The sequence below is a fragment of the Toxorhynchites rutilus genome, chromosome 1 (genome assembly GCF_029784135.1).
Source record: "Toxorhynchites rutilus septentrionalis strain SRP chromosome 1, ASM2978413v1, whole genome shotgun sequence".
NCBI lineage: Eukaryota > Metazoa > Arthropoda > Insecta > Diptera > Culicidae > Toxorhynchites > Toxorhynchites rutilus.
Genome location: NC_073744.1, coordinates 4,519,690 through 4,537,207, shown reverse-complemented (window position 1 = coordinate 4,537,207; position 17,518 = coordinate 4,519,690). Strand labels below are relative to the sequence as shown.

Genomic DNA, 17,518 nt, shown 5'->3' with positions numbered 1-17,518 from the left:
TGCGATAACTCATTTTGTTTATTTCAGCTCTGAAGTTTTGGTTGTAGCTCAAACCATACCCATAAAACTGATTATTGTAACCGGAAAACCTTCGTTTTGTGAAGTGGTCGTTTAAGTTCTAGGTTAATCTATTGTATAATATAGGTCCAAATTAATAAAAATACAATGTCACAGCATTAAAATTTTCTAGTGCAAATGAACTAATGTTTTCTAGAGACATTAGAGATCCCTCGTTGTTGAATTCATTCTATATACTTGTGGATTTTCTGCTTGGAAAAGTTTGAAAGAAGCGAGTAAATGAACCCGAGATTAGCTTTGCGCAGTGGCGATATCATAATCATTGAGGTTTATCCGTGGTTTGGTTATTGCTAGTTGAACACTGAAAAACCCGAGGCAAAAGTCTCTGTTGATTACAAAGAACAAAAGTAAACAAGTGACACTGACAAAAAAGCACGATCGAATGACACTGATACAAAAGCCCAACTTTTTTTGACGATCTTTTCGACCAATAGAAATTTATGAAAATAAAATCTCACAAAAATTCACATACGCTATCATACTGAAATGTCGTCACATATTGCATAATGTCTTCAAAATATCTTCACAAAATCAAATGTCATCACAGCAAGTCAAATGTCTTCAAAATGAAGACATGTCTTCAAACCTGGCATCCCTGGGTGTAAGTGACATGCTCGTTTTTCTCTTCATCGACTCTCTCTTTCGGTTATAACTTAGCTGCGAACACATTCCCAGTTTATTCGACAATATGGACGATAGATCAGAGCCTCTATTATAGATTTCTATAGCAAACTCAAATTGGAACGTTTTTGCAGCTGAGTTACTCAAGCCCAACTTACTTACACCCCTTTCCTTCTGAGCCCCTCACATGGACATTGGAGTGCTAGTGGAGATGGTCATCTCTAATTTTCAAACGGGACTTTCTTAAAAATGTTGATTTCTACGAAAAATTACAAAAAATGCAAAATTCCAGCTCAATCGGACTTCATTTATAGGAGAAGTTGTGTAATACGACCCCCACCCCCCACCAACCTAAGCGAGAATGGATTTATCATTACCGTGCTCTTAAAAATTAAGGTAATAACTACGTCAGTACGTAGATTAGTTAACCCTCAGTCATCTGTAATGGTTCTGTATTTTAGATACTGAATAACAAAAGTGCTACGAATTCTATATTTTCTAATCATTTTCTAATCATATTAGAGACTATAAAACTCAGAGAAACAGCTTGTAGGAATGAAAGATTCCATCAATCTCGTTTCTCCGGTGAGCATGTTCTCCCAGTATTCGTGCATTAATTCTCCAGTCCGCGCTCTTTTTTTCCTGCATTCTCTGAGCATATAATATAGATACCAGATGTGAAGACATGTTTTCGCTTTGAAGGCATTTAATTTTGTGAAAACATACCGAGGTCATTTCAAAGTATGTGAAAACAATTGTTTGTATGATTTATCGAACATGATTTACAAATATTGTGATTGTTTGCTCAGTTTTGTTCATTATGATTACATTTGAAGACATTTATTCGTGTCATGCAGAGTCATACAAGCTATTTCTCCCGTGAGAATGTTATCCGGCCGAAAGCGAGCAAATTTCCCCGATCGAGGGTATGCCGTAGTGCCCGATGGTAAGCTGATGCGGAAAATATCAAATTGAGAAGAAAATGAATCCTTTCTTACCGTTTTCTTCATCTGAGATATCCACTGGAAACTCGACCCAATAAATAGCAATAGCAATAGCAAGTTTCAAGCAACAAAAACTTTATAGAAATGATGTAGAAAATTACATCGAAAATCGCTTCCAAAGAAAAATATTTTTCTTCTATGAGTCGTACCGAAATAGTGTCTTAGAAAGAATTATAGAGTGGTGATGTTCAAATGTGAAAAAAATATACATCGAGAAAAAAAATAGTATTTCTTCTATTTACAAAAAAAAACCTTCAAATTGCAATATCTAAAATAAGTATTTTTCAATTTTTTTATTTTGTCATATAAAATAGAAGTTATATAGAAAATTAAAAAAATGAGTCCAAAATGGTAAAACTATTTCTGACAAACTTTGTTGAACATCGAATTTTTATGAACTTCGAATTTTTGTATGTTAACAATCATTTTTAGCCACAAATTATGAATTCTAATGTGATTTAAAATAAATAATACTCATCTTTTTTCTCGGTGTATATTTTTTTCACGTTTAAACATCAACACTTGGACTCATTTTTTAAATTATCTACATGACTTCTATTTTATATGTATGTTTTTACACTTTTAAACATGATCACTCTATAATTCTTTCTATGACATTATTTCGGTACGACTCATAATTTTTTTAAATATAAATTATCAAAGGTTTCTCTTAAAAATCGAAACATACTTTTCAAAAGTTATACTTGAGTCAGAATAATCCCAATTGCTGTGGAAAACTCATATTTCCTCCAACCCAAACGGAAAACAAACTTTCATTCGAATCAAAAATACATGTTTTTAAAATCTGCATTTTTAGGTCGATTTCGTTTGGAATTGCTCTATACAGCGTCATAAATCGAAGATCGAAACTTAACTTAACTAAGTTATTATTGTATAAAACCATATTTCGACCGATATTGATATATGCTTATCCTGCATAGAAGGATTGTGCCAGAACACATAACATAATATTGAAAATTATTCAGAACAAATGTATAAAATTGATATACGACCTCCCATATTGGTTTGGTACTGAAAATTTACATGAGATAGCAAATATCGATAGCCTAGATAGATTCTGTAACTATTTAAATCAAAATTTCTTGAGAAATTGTATGACATCCGACCATGAGCTCATTCGTGAGCTTCGTGACTAATTTTTGTTATGTTTGTCTTTAGTTTGTAAGTCAGTTGAAGCTTATGTGAAACTTTTTTTTTGCTCAATAGTTAAGGGTTTTCTTCGTTATTTATTTTTTCCCTAAGAAAATTTTCATTTTATGATATGATTCATAATTTGCTTCGACTTTATTAGTATCAATTGTTTGCTGTATTTATTTATGTAACCTCCCTGTCGTCGGTCTCAACTCCCGTAGATATTTATTTGAAAACAAGTCGATAGTCTGAAATTCAACTATAAAGTAGTCACATTATGACATCCAAAATAAACCATAAGACCAATTCGTGAAAAAAAAGTAGAAGGGTCTAAGCCTATGGGCACGGACGGAAGTTTGACGTAGGACCGTGATTGTTCAGAACAATTGGTTTGACGTAGGACTACGTCTTTGATTTGTATATAGGGGGGTCACTTTACGAAAAATGTTACGTTTATTTGTAACGTTATACGTTATAACGTATATCGTAACGGTCACTTTACGAAAAATGTAACGAAAAATGTAACGTTATATAAATGTAACGTTAATGTTATGCATATTACGCAGAATCGTTCTTATGATATATGTTATATTATATACCATTAGACGGCAAATTTAAAATAATAAATCAATAAAAATGTGAAAAACTAAAATAAAGCAACTTCATGATTTCACGTGTGTTTTACCTCAAAATATCACGAAATCGTAAGTATTTTCAATTTGTTTTTTGTTTCTTCCCCATAAACTTCATATTCAATATAATCAATGGCGATATTTTTTTTCGTTTACCGATCCTCATATTCTCCATCTACCATTCCACCCTGTTATGTGTCAGACTGATATTCATTAATCATTTTCAGTTAGATGGTTCCTACCAGAAGCTGATTTTCTTTTTTTGTTCGTTACAAACTGTTTGACGATTATGAGTACATATAACAAACGGCCCTTTCCATGGCTACTATTTGGAGTTTCAGAAGTGTTAAACTAACAGATTTCTGAACAATCAAAAGGATTACATTAAAACAAAACAACTGTTCTGAACAATCACAGTCCTACATCAAACTTCCGTCCGTGCCCTTAGGCTCAGACCCTTCCACCTTTTTTCAAATGTTATTCTTTTCATTGTTTAGAAATCTGTTAGTTTAACTCTTTTGAAACTCCAAATAGTAGCCCTGAAAATGACCGTTGGTTATATGTACTAATAACCGTCAAACGGTTTGTAACGAACAAAAAAAACAAAATTAACTTCTGGCAGGAAGTTCAACTGAAAATGATTAAAGAATATCAGTGTGACACACAACAGGGTGGAATGGTATATGAAGTATATGTGGATCGGTAAACATAAAAAATATATCGTCATTGATTACATTGAATATGAAGTTTATAGGGAAGAAACAAAAAAAACCAGTTGAGTTTGCAGACTATCACACTCATTCTTGTTTTCGTACGAATCAAATCCATCCATTCGAACTTTCGAAAATTAAACAATTCAAACGAAACGCCTATTCTAGTTTTCGTACGAATGAGTTTTTTCGTTTGTCTACCAAACTCCACTTTTTTCTTGCGAATACCGTTCGTACCGTAAATCAGTACTCACGTTTTTCGGATAATTCGAGCTCAAGTCGTATTGGTTCTACTGCTCAATCTATTATAGAAGGGAGTGGGTCATTGAGTATTATGAATATGAGCCAAAAAAGATTATTAATATTTCATTTCGTTTCATTTTTGTGATGCAAAGTAATGCCGGTCTCAATAAGTTCTTGCGTGATAATCGATGCTACCCTCCTATTATTGATATCATTTCTCGCTGCACAATTGCCCATGTTTCCGCAGCTCGGAAGACACTCACTTAAGATGTTCGTCACTTCGTCATATACAGAAGTAATTCACTGGACTTTCTTCAACTAGATTCGGAACAACCGCCGAGTAATAAAATTACTCAACAGCTGCTAAGCCTTAATAAGAAAGACTTTAGTACATTCACTGGTCTTATAACAGGACACTGCCCGAGTAAATACCAACTTAAGAACATAGGTTTAGCACAAGATGATATTGTCGCTTTTGTAATGTCGAAAGCGAAACCTCGGAACATTTGCTCTGTAACTGCGGAGCTCTCACTAGACGCAGACTTCAACACCTTGATAAAGCTATTCTGGAGCCCAAGGAAATTTGGTCTGCGTCGCCGATCAGGATTATAAATTTTATCAAACAGATTATTCCTGATTGGCACCTATCACGCTATAGCTTTCAGCCTACTCCCTCATCAATAAGTAGTAGATTAGCTTGAAATGTAGTATAAAAAGGGGTATATCACAATAGTAATGGACGCAGTGGTTCACATCCAACAGGGGGAAAAAAAACTGGATTCGGAAAAGGTCTTGCTAATATGTTTGATAGAACGGGCTATTGCACACAATTTTATGTTGCATACAACATTCATGGGAAAGAAAGAAAAGTTGAAAGAAAGAATGCATAATACATGATTTAACTTCGCATACGCTCGCAAACATCACTCTCTTTTTTGTTGAATTGCTCACTTGTTTTATTATTTCTACTTTTGATGTCTCAGGCGAAAAAAATGCTGGATAAATTTGCCGTCTAACGGTATATATTATATCGTAGGAGCGATTCTGCGTAATTTGCTGTGAAAACTCTTAACAAACGTTACATTTTTCGTAGAGTGACCCCCTATATAGAAATCAAAGACTTAGTCCTACGTCAAAATTTTCCATTTCATACCAAACCGATATAGTGGTTCTCAGATTCCGACCAAAATTGGTAGTTTTGTTACTAATCGTAAAATATTAGACCCGTATTTTTTATTTTTTCGTCAGGGTAACCATTTCGATTTTATGGTGGTCCAAAAAATATTTTTTTCCCATTTTTTCAAAACTGACTTTTTTTAAATCATAACTTTTGAACGACTTAACCGATTCAGATGGTCGACATGCCAAATTAAAGCCAATTAACTTTTTTTTCGAAAAACAATTGCGGAAAAGTTGAATTTTGTTTCCGTTATTATTGATTGTAAAGGGTGTGTCACATCAAATTGCATCACGGAAAAAACGCTGTAGCAATTCGCCCAGTAGACCGATCCTTTTGAAAATTTTAGACAGTAAAATAAAAACTATTAAACAACTTTTGGCATTTTCTTTTTATTCATACTTCGAGCCCAAGCCCGTATGCTCGCACCTTCCTCTTTACCCCGTCCATAAGGTTCTGTACAACGTCAGGTTGTAGTTTTTTTTTGAACAGAAATCCATTTTCTCTTGAAGTCCGCCTCCGATTTGACAACTTTTGGGTTCTTCCGGAGGGCCTGCTTCATAATCACCCAATATTTCTCTATTGGGCGAAGCTCCGGCGCGTTGGGCGGGTTCATTTCCTTTGGCACGAAGGTGACCCCGTTGGCTTCGTACCACTCCAACACGTCCTTTGAATAGTGGCACGAAGCGAGATCCGGCCAGAAGATGGTCGGGCCCTCGTGCTGCTTCAATAGTGGTAGTAAGCGCTTCTGTAGGCACTCCTTAAGGTAAACCTGCTCGTTTACCGTGCCGGTCATCACGAAGGGGTCGCTCCGCTTTCCGCAAGAGCAGATCGCTTGCCACACCATGTACTTTTTGGCAAACTTGGATAGTTTCTGCTTGCGAATCTCCTCCGGAACGCTGAATTTGTCCACTGCGGAGAAGAACAACAGGCCCGGCAGCTGACGAAAGTCCGCTTTGACGTAGGTTTCGTCACCGCCGTCACCGTGACGAAGCCGCATTACCAGGCAATGCGGCTTCGTCAGCATTTCGGTGTACAGCTTCCGGGCTCGCGTCTTCCCCACCATGTTTTGCCTTTCGTCGCGGTTAGGAGCCTTCTGAACCTTGTATGTACGCAGGCCCTCCCGCTGCTTGGTCCGCTGGACGAATGAACTTGACAAATTCAGCTTATTGGCGACATCCCGGACCGAACTTCTCGGATCACGTCTAAACTGCTTAACTACGCTCTTGTGATCTTTTTCACTGACGGAGCATCCATTTTTGCCGTTCTTCACCTTCCGGTCGATGGTTAGGTTCTCGAAGTATCGTTTTAGTACTCTGCTGACCGTGGATTGGACGATTCCCAGCATCTTACCGATGTCCCGATGTGACAACTCCGGATTCTCGAAATGAGTGCACAGGATTAATTCACGACGCTCTGTTTCGTTCGACGACATTTTTCCAAATTTACGAAAAATTGACAGTGAAGCATGGCTAACGTGATCTATACACTCTTATCTGATTATAGGCGAAAGCTGAAGATATAATTCCTAAAAATTAAATTTCTACAGCGTTTTTTCCGTGATGCAATTTGATGTGACACACCCTTTATTTGTTTTCGTGGTCTCGGAACCAATTGCGATATATTTCTTTATATTTTTTCTTGAAAGCTGAGGATTTTTTACATTACATATCCAAAAATCAGAGAGGTTTTTTTTTCGTTTAGAAGTTATGGTTTTTTAAAGTTAACCGATGGTCCAAAAAATAATATTTCTTTTCTTTTTTCAAAAATGCCTTTATTAAAAAAAACTACTGGATCGATTCAGATGAAAACCATAGAAAACAAATACAATCAATAATTATTAAAACACAATCCTATTTTTTTGCAAAGAATAATAGTTCATGGGCCTCAATTTGATATTTCGATCATCGAAATCGGTAAAGTAGTTCAAAAGTTATGAATTTTTGAAAAAAGTGACTTTTGGAAAAAAAAAAGAGGAAAAAGAGGAAAAGCACCACTTCAAAGTGGAACTTGGAAATGGTCACCCTAATGAAAAAATAAAAATACGGGTCTAATGTTTTGCCGAAAAGAACAAAATTACCACTTTCCACGAAAATCGAACTAAACCAACCAAAAGAACCGCTTCAGGGAAACTTCGATATAACGTACGTTTCACTTTCAAAATTGTACATTGTATCGAATTGTACGTTATATCATTATATAATAAAAAAAAACTTAGAAACGTTGCTTATATTACTTATATTACTTTATTGTGTTGCTGTTTGGGTAAGGTTAATGGTTAATGAATAAATTCAACTAGAAGACGAAGCCAGCCTTTCTCATGATGTTTCCCTTCGTACTGTTGAATAAAGCTTGATTGATTTAGAATCTGGAATCACAAAACCAGTTATATTTCGAGATTGGCTGAAGGTACGGAACATGTTTTAGTATCACATTACAAATGCTTTATTTTTCTTTCAGAGATTTATTCCTTTACACTGTGATAATGTGTACGTTATATCGAGTGACGTTATATCGAAGTTTCCCTGTATATCGGTTTGGCATGGAATGGCTGAATAAATACATTTCATGTTTCGATTTATTTGATTCATTCGAAAACAAAAAACAAAGAGTTAATAACAACGTATTTTTAGAGGGGTGAAACCCGCCCGGTATCCGGTCACGCAACGCCACTGGTTAGTAGAAATCGTTATTTCCTACTTGATTTGTTATACCATAATTTTGATGGTTTTATGTCTTCAGCAAAAGTAACGTTGTTACAAAACATCTTCTGTGCAATGTAAAATTTGATTACAAACTTGTTCTTGAGTCTCGGACCTCAAACGAAACTTCATCAATCATGTGCAGTGCACACACATCAATCAAGTGCTGCAGTCTGCGGCTCGAGCAAACTGACCGAGGCGGTGCTAGTTGACCCTTTCTCCGCATTGTTCCGCAAATCCTTTCAATCTGCCGCGCCAGTAAAGACCCGCCGATCCATCATTAATCGTAATTTTCCATACTTTGATGACAGGGCGAGTTTTGCTGGTTCCCTGCGGGCATAAAAATACCGCAAATCTGCATAAAATTTACACCCGTTATCCCGTGGAAGCGACAAAAGGACAACAGACCACAGGATGAAAAAAAGTGCCACCGCCCGAAAGGTGTGAAATGGATTTTCTTTCACCGGACAACCGTTTCGTCCGGTTGTGTGAAGTTGGAAAGGCGGGCATCGCGCTGTTATGTTCCGATAGCTTCTTTTTTCCCGTAAAAATGTACGAAAATGTACCTAAATCTTCGAGCACACCTAATGACCCCGAACCGGTTTACTTCGCCATCGCCAAGGAGCAAAGCGGGCTTGCAATTAACCGATCTCGTTAAATTAATAACTGTTCTTTGGTGGTGGTGGAGTTGCATCCTAAAATGCCATCGAGACCATCGACGGAAACCTGTTGCCGTGGGAAAACGACACCTTTCGCGTAAGTGTTCTCATTCCTGGCCGCCGAAAATCCCTTGGAATTGCGCTCACACGCACCGCAGAAACCGGTATTTGGCAAATTTGGCTCTCCGTCTCTGTCTCTCGTAAATGCATCCTTTCGAAGTGAACTGCATTTTGGGGGTTATCGTCTTGTGCGATGATGAACGAGGGTCGCGCGGGATTTTGACCGGCTGCCCAATTAGTGCGGAATGTGGTCTCGCGGATCGACATTAAAAAAGCACAGATTTTTTTTGGTGCGAAACTTTCTCGTCGCCAAAATCGAACTCTGGTACACTGGTGACAAAATGTGAAACCCATAAAAGATCTGCATGAAAAATGATGTCCCGCCAGAAACGACTCTTCGAGAAACAGACAACACCCAAGAAGAAGCCGAATTTGCATTCAAAGCACGTTCTTTTCGGGCCAGGAAAAAAGGGTCTCTTGTCCGAACTGGTTTCATTCTTCCATTACACAATGTAGTTCGGGAGAAGCAGCAGAAAAAAACACATTAAATTAGCGAAAAGAGCTATCGGAAGAAAGACGAAGCTGCTTTTCGCAAAACTGCTGTATGCAATTGCAACAGTTCATCCGGAACGGAGATTTAAATCCCCGGCGTGGCTCTGTGGCAATCTGAAAACCCATTTTCCCTCCGAGAAAGGAGTCTGAGTCGTCTTTTGAGTCGATAGGAAATGCAAGCAGCAAGAACCAGTAATCCTCCGGATTTCGCTGCAGGGGGGAAAAACTCAGTCACTCTGTGTTTACTCTTGCTAACTAACTGGCAAGTGATAATCAGCTTTTGGGATCAGGGCCAAGCATGGGACCGACACTTTGGGGTAGGGCAGTTGCACAGTTTCTGCTCGGTCAGTGTCTTTGTTTATTTGTTCTGGGGGATGAGCCTATTTCAACAATTGACAAAAACGCCAAAGCAGCTCCCAAGAAAAGAGGGACGGAGAAATGCAAAACGAACCCTGAACCTGAAAAGACTCAACGAGGATCGGAGGACGATCAGCTGGCCGGCAAATTTGCATGACAATCAACACAGTAGATTTTGAGTTAAGAATCCTTTTCTGTCGAAACCGCTGAACGTTAATTAGTTGTTTGGCGATCTTCAACCATTCGGTAGGATTTGGATGGCTGATTGTCTATTAACTTTTGGGACCACAATCAAATTTTGAATGGGGCTTAAAGGATTGTCGTCCTTTCCAAAATTAATTAAAATCGAGCTTAAACAAAACTGCTTTCCAGGGGGGTCTCAACCTTCGTACATCTCTTCAGTCGATCACCCTACCGTCAACCACTTGAACCATTCCCAAACCAAAAATCTGATAAGTCACCAGCCGACGCTTGCTTTTCGCGCCACAATTCCTGATTGGACCATTACAACCACGTCTGGAGGAAAGAGATGGAAAAGAAGGATAAAAAACATAAAAACATAACGAGAACAAGATAAAAAAAATCCACACTGCAAACAGATCATAAAACACGCATACTCCCACGATCGAACGGAGGGCCAACAAGTTGACTGTGTATATGGCTTGTGCCAAAGACCGATGGATGGTGAACGAGGGGAAACGAGCGGCGGAGGAGGCAGCAAAACAAAACAAAACCTGTCATAATCCCATTATGGTTTCATCAGACCAAGAAGAGAGCAATTAGATTTGAACCCGGTAATGTGCGTTCGAATAGGAACAGGTAGGTAACTGTGCGCGAGGATCGTGCAGGACATTGACACACAGGTGAAAACAGGACAGGTAACAGGAAACCGGGGTAATTTACTCCACAATAGGAATCCATTCAAGTTTCTCCTCCTCCAACTCTCTCATCCACTTGTACCGTTCGAGTAGGATCACTTCGGCAGTCTATGAATGGAGGAGAGAAGGAGGCAAGAGAACAACAAACCTGTGCAGTGAACTATGGTAATGTTTGTGTGCGCGATCGGAGCCTAAATGCGAAGGAGATGGGGAGGCATAACCCACAAAAACGACAACAAGAAGCTGCTGCTGCTGGACAACACCAACGGCAGTGAAACAGGTAGTGGTGTCTGTTTACGCGTATATTGTTTTCCAATTGGGTCATGAGAAGGATCATGAGAAATGCAACAACAACAAAAAAGAACAAACCTCCGACGACAGCTACAACAGATCGATCGGTCGGTGTGAGTTAATTCGGTATTTCCTCCATCCAAGTGTGCCTAGTGGGGTAGAAATCCTGTAGGATGTGGTTTACGGTCGATGCCGAGAGATGGCAAGCATTGCACCTGTGAAAGGGTCCGATGATTACCGATGATCGCGTCTTTCAGAAGGCTATTTTGACGAACGAGTGATTTTTGTTCGTTTCGACCGTTTTGACATGCCTTTGACCAGCTTTGTTTACGAATTCAAAAATTTTACATTTCTCTACGAGACAAATTTTGCTCTAAATCTAGTACACCGAACATATGAACTTGAAAAAAATACACAATACTAAAACCAATTCGATTTGAGTTCGAATTTTCTCGAAACGAGTTACTCGTTTCGAAATGCGCAATGCCACCCCTGGCCTGGGTTTTTACCTATCGATTTCAATTCCATATTCATTCTTATATACAGTGTCTTTTATTCAAGGTTTATGTGAAAATTGTTCATTCATCAATTCTGCAGTTCGCTTAAAACTGAACCTACCCCTAAAAATCTGTTTGATTAGTAAAAAATCTGAAATTCGCTCGCTCTCTACTACATAGTTATGTTTGAGATTGAAATTCAAAATATTCTAACTAACTTGCTTACATGACCAAAACGTATTATTGAAAATATTTGTTTGATTATTTTTGTCTAAAGATTGAATACTAAATTACCAGACACACGATTCTTAATCTGAATTAGTTCTCTAAAAAATAGAATCACAGTAGGCAATTTTTGTCAGAATAAGTTTGTTTACATAATAGCGCCTCTGTTTGTACATTTTTCGTGATTTCAACTCGTTGCAGGGATGTGTCCCTGAGCCATACATGTAAAAAAGTTGTCGCAAACTCGATGGAGTTTACGAGATTATGATGCTGTGAAACCAATTTATGCGAACTTCGATAGGGTGTTCATAGAAGGCTGACCAAATTTTTCAGCAATGAAAACGGGACACGTAAGTCGAAAAAGAATAATCAAAAAGTCATGAGTGATTTGAGTGAATAAAATTGTCAATGAAACCCACGAAAGTGCTCCACAACGGAAGAATATTTAGATGCTGAAGAGATTTTGCGAAAGAGGTGATGACATTTGTGCAATTCCAAATGAAATCGAACTTAAAATGCCTATTTTAAAAACTTGTATCGTTCTGAATCATATTTCGGACACTTTGTTCTAATATCTTGAAATGCTTAATGCACTGATGATATAACTATAAAATTAATATCACAATTGCTTCTTTAGAGTAATCCCTTGGTTTCACTATCATTTCACATGAGAACTACATTTGAATTATAACATAATCGGCAAAAATCTATCAACACTACTCACTATCGTTTGTGTTTGACGTTTGCTTAGCGTGAGAACGTAGAATTTACCCGTTCATAAATATTTAAATTTCTCCCGTGTTTCGTCAGTTCTCATCATCGTTAACAGTTTACTGTGATTGCTTGGTAAGTGTTTCGCAGTTGATTATGAAATATAATCAAGTGTAATGTAATCTTCGTCCATAAAATTGCAAAACAAGGTGTCCGAAATTTGAATTCAATCTGTCCGAAATTTGATTTAGTGTCCGAAGTTTGATTTTTATTCGCTTAATTTGAAAAGCATTTCATTCGATGATTTTTTAATGTTTTCAATCAAATCGGTACCAAAGTATAAAGCTTAAAAGCATATTGAACTAATTTATTAAAAATATCAACCAAATAATAACTATGCATAAAGTTTAAACCTGTTTTCTGCATCATATGCCTTAAGCGTCCGAAATATGATTCAGAACGGTATTTTTGATTCGAACAAATGTTTCTATTCCGTATGGGTTGGAGGAAATATGAGTTTTTCACAGCATTTGGGAATTTTTTGACTCAAGTGTAACTTTTGAAAAGGGCGTATCGATTTTAGTAAGAGAAATCTTTGATAATTTATATCTCTAAACTATAAGTCGTATCGAAATAGTGTCTTAGAAAGAGTTATAGAGTACTGATGTTAAAACGTGAACAAAATATACACTGAGAAAAAAAATAAGTACTCTTTTTTTATTTTTTTATTTACAAAAAACAACTTTAATTTGCAATATCTAAAATACATGTTTTTTTTTTGTTTTTGACGTAGGACTATCGAATCGGAAATTTTCTAAGATTTGTTTGATATGCTATACATTACAATCTCATAGTCTGTATATGGTTTTAATTAATGAGAATTGGAAGCATTCCTATTTCCACATACATTTATTCTGTCTATTTGTGTGCTTTCCCGAAGAGAGCCGTCAATAACGGGCAACTTATGCAGCCGCTAGAATAGAAACAACGAAGGGGGATAGCGAAAAGAGAATACAGTAGATCCCCGATTATCCGCGAAATAGTCGGGCTAGGTCATCGCGTATAGCGAAAATCGCGGATAATGCAATATAAGACTAAAAATGAGGTAAAACACGAAAAAATATATATATTTTAGCATGAAAATTATGTTTACAATACAGAAATTAGTGAACTATCAATCTGTAAGGTCGTGTAAATCAGTGATCAGATAATGTGAAAGCCTTAACCAAAACAAAAAAGCAAGACTCTACCACTCACTGACAAATTTCGGGAAGGTTTATAAATTTACTAGGGAACTCACTTTCGCGGATAATCCGCACCGTGGATCAACCGCTCGCGGATAATCGAGGTTCTACTGTATTTGCGAAGTAAACTTCACCCTTTCATAGTATGTAAGCTGTCGCTAGCGTATAAGTAATGCATCTCCTCTGAGGAAATTCTCAGAATCTTTCTGTGCCCGAAACAACAAAGGTCGCTTATTCTGCTCGTTTTGTGTTTTATGTTTCCCCTCGAGCTGTGAACGCTAGCGAATATTTCACTTGAAGTGCATCTGGCATTGGAATTAACACAACAATTCGAGCCATGGCAAAGCAGGCAAAAAAAAGAAGAATGCAAATGATTATAGGTCGCTTCTAGCCATCAGTGTTTGGCTTTGTATGTGTTGCTTGTTTTCGTTGCTCGAAACTTGTTCATATCCTGTACATGTGAATAGCACTCCTTCGATACGTTCAGTTGTCATTCGTGCTTTCGTACGTATCGGCTTCGTTCTGATACAACAAGCTCCTAGCTTTGTGAACGGTTTTGACCGAGAGTCGAGAAACGATTTTTCATAAACGGTAAACGGTGTTTCATTTTTATCGCTGCAACTGTGCGCATCTGTTAGACGCGTGTTTGATGCTTGTTGAATGGCGATGCACGAAAGATGCCTCTCGTTAAATACTCAGTGCAATGCGTGTATTGATATAAATAAACAAATTGCGTCATATAACCACTTAGAGTATTGTCTCGCAGAGGCAAGAAAGAATCGTTGCTTCTCGAAATGATTCTACAAAACCACGCAAGCCATTAAACCTTTTCAGGGTCCCCGTAACTTTTTACTAAAAAGTTATTTATGAAATTTCTACGTATTCGCAAATAATATCCGAATTGATAAACCAACAAATTTCAAAAGAAAAAAGATTGCGTATTCCTACGTCCTAAGCGGCCGTGTCTCGGATACAACCCCTCGATTTTTAAAAAATTCATATGCAATAGAAGTCATGTAGAAAATTTAAAAAATAAGTCCAAGATGGTAAAATTATTTTTGACAAACTTTGTGGAACATCGAATTTTTATGAATTTTCGAAACTTGGAATTTTTGTATGTTAATAATCATTTATAGCCACAAATTATGAATCTTGATGTAGTTTAAAACAAAAAAGCTTTTTATCAATTTCCTTCTAAGCGCAGCCAAATATAAAAAAAAAAATTCTAATTAATTGTATTTTTGACGTAGAACTACGTCTTTCAGGGAGGGTGCCAAATCAGAACACAGGTCACGTTTTTATGAAATAAAGTTAATAACTATTTTCACTGTGAACGAATTCGTATAATTTGCATACCAATCGAATCGGAAATTCTCTAAGATTTGTTTGATATGTTATACATTAAAATTCGCTAATCTCTAAACGGTTTAAATTTATGAAAACTGAAAGTTTCCTTTTTCCCATACATTTGTTCTGCCGATTTGGGTACAAACCTACCCGTATTTCGAATGCTTATTACTCGAACATTTCTTAACAGATAAATCGCGCTAGCTGCCAAATTTTGATTGGCTCGATTTACACAGACTTCAAAATCGATGTATATGTGGAAATTCGCTTTGCAAATATACATGCAAGCCAGGGGTATTTTTGTTCCACCAGAGCTGTATTTCCCTAACACGACTTCAAAATTAATGTGCCTGGGGAATCCACTTTGCAAATACATGCAAGTGGAGGGTATTTTTGGTGTTGAGTACTTTTGTACTCGCTTGTGGTGGTGCAGACCGGAAAATGTTTCCCTCAGATGTACTTTTAAATTGAGAAGCCTGGTAAAATCGTCAATTCAGATACTAGAAGTGAATAAACTCTCGCGGTTCGAGAACTACGTAAACATGATCGTGTGACAATTCTTCCGTTTACATATTTTGGTATCCAGAATTTTGGAATATAGAAATACACTGCATTTATTTAGATACAACGTATATGAAAGTATGCTTTCAAATCTCCGCAGGAAAGCCTTACTGTTACATGTTGTGGGGTTCGATTCCACCTCAAGCGGAATATGGGAGTATAAGTGTTTACAGTTTGTGATCGATATCTGAGTGGGAATGAGAAATTCTGGTGCGGGTTGGCAGCGCTGTTCAATCGTAAATGTAATATATTAATATATTATACATCTAATATGTAAATCTACAGTCTGGTAGCGATATCCATATTATTCTCTATCAGTTTACCAGGTCAGGCCTACCATTTTGAAATTGTTCGAATTTCAAATGAAAATTTTTACTAAATTTTTCATGAAAAAACTGAAAAGTTATTTCAAAAATTTCGGTGAATTCTAACCCTCCAACACAAATGGAATACAAACTTTCGTTCGAATCCAAAATACAAGTTTTTAAAATCTGCATTTTTAGTTCGATTTCATTTGGAATTGTACAGCACTAAAAAATAACAAAACAGTGCAAACAACAAGACAACAACAATACAAAAGATAACTGAGTGCCCGTGCGAACAATATAATTGCTATGTATTGAATTTCAGCTCCAGTGACGCAAATACGTAGGGGAACCGTGGGTAAGGCGGACAGTGTGGGTATAATGGACATGTGGTTGATTTGTATAGTTTCATCATAAATTTCAAATTTCTTCCCTTCTACATGCTATTCTATAATATTTAAACCATCCTATGATAATGAATAATGATCAAAAGTTAAATTGGGAAACAAAAACCGAAAAGCAAAGATGATTCCTCGTGTGGATGTAATTTTTGCGGCTTCGATATTAAACATTTTAAATGGTTTAATTGCAAAATTGACCGGCAACATGGAAAACACATTTTAATATAACATTTGGCCAATTAATTCGGAAACCAGTATATTAAACTGTAAGAAACTGCGTTTAAGTTTTGAAAAACATGAGTTTCCAAAACATTCATTGGAACCACCGTTATCGTTTGCTATGTCTATGTCCAATAAAAAAAAGTTCCGTTATAAGAGTGATAAACACTAAAAAGCAAATACACGAGAAATAAACCTTGCTAAATACAACCACCATAATAATTAAGTTTGACTTACATTCTATTGATCCCGAATGAACGGTTGGCAACTAGTTCGACTTTATACAGGGTAATTATTTTATAACAAGCTACATTTTCCATGTTGCTCTCCGTCAAAAACCGTACTTCACAGCATCCTCAACTAGGTGAGGAAGTCAAATGATAATCCTAGAATCACCCATAAATTACGCACATTGTAGTCAACTCTTTTCACCTTAAACACCGAAGCCACAATTGCCCCTCATAAAAGACAGTTGTCACTTCTAGGAAACCCGACTTTCTAGTGGAGGCGCTTAGAAATTCCTCTTTTATTGCGTTAATTACAGCACCTTGCAAGGTACTTGTGATGTTCCCAAAATGTGTCCTTCTAGGTGCTACGCAATAAAATCGTTGCAGACTTTTACGTAACAGTCAGTGCCCAGGGCGCGCTGAGTCGAGGCGCCAAAGCTCTTCATAACGCTCTGGCCTCCCGCGGGGATGGGAAAGGACAGAAGTGTTATAAAAAAGATTTGCTTGTCGGTTCTAAACCTTGGACATGCCGCGTTGCTTGATAAGAGGTGTGTTTATTCTAATGTGCTGCCGGTAACGACGGTCGATCACCTGCATGCCGTTGGGAACCGCTCCATTCCCACCGGAAGTGAGCGAATTGTACCGGCGTTTGTTTGCTTTGGTGC

General features: G+C 37.2%; 1 pseudogene; it reads left to right on the top strand.

Moving 5' to 3' along the window:
* The first annotated feature begins 311 nt into the window (after positions 1-311).
* Positions 312-392, top strand: LOC129763787 (U4 spliceosomal RNA; annotated as a pseudogene).
* The last annotated feature ends 17,126 nt before the right edge of the window (positions 393-17,518 follow it).